The sequence below is a fragment of the Bombus huntii genome, unplaced genomic scaffold (genome assembly GCF_024542735.1).
Source record: "Bombus huntii isolate Logan2020A unplaced genomic scaffold, iyBomHunt1.1 ctg00000101.1, whole genome shotgun sequence".
Taxonomy (NCBI): domain Eukaryota; kingdom Metazoa; phylum Arthropoda; class Insecta; order Hymenoptera; family Apidae; genus Bombus; species Bombus huntii.
The window spans coordinates 31,802-32,190 of NW_026099355.1; the positions used below are offsets into that span (position 1 = coordinate 31,802).

Genomic DNA, 389 nt, shown 5'->3' on the forward strand with positions numbered 1-389 from the left:
TACCCTGAACGGTGGATCACTTGGCTCGTGGGTCGATGAAGAACGCAGCTAATTGCGCGTCAACGTGTGAACTGCAGGACACATGAACATCGACATTTCGAACGCACATTGCGGTCCACGGATACAATTCCTGGACCACGCCTGGCTGAGGGTTGCTCACGTAAACCTAAGACTGCTTGCGTTGCGTATCGTTACTCTCCGTATCTGTCTCTCTCTGTCCCTTCTTGCCTTAACAACCCGCCGTCGTTCTTCTTTATATAAGAGAACGTTTCAGAGTCGGACGAAGGTACAAGAACGAGGATACGAATAAGAGCGGACGGAGAGAACATACGCGACGTACGAGCGATTGTTGGACGCTCGTCGGCGTTCGTCGCGGTCGTGCAGAGACC

At 52.7% G+C, this 389-nt stretch overlaps 1 non-coding gene across 1 annotated transcript; it reads left to right on the top strand.

Annotated features, from left to right (window-relative positions):
* On the top strand, positions 1–155 carry LOC126876872 (5.8S ribosomal RNA). Its single transcript, XR_007694588.1, has one exon. It is a non-coding gene; the product is annotated as a 5.8S ribosomal RNA (ribosomal RNA).
* Positions 156–389: the final 234 nt, after the last annotated feature.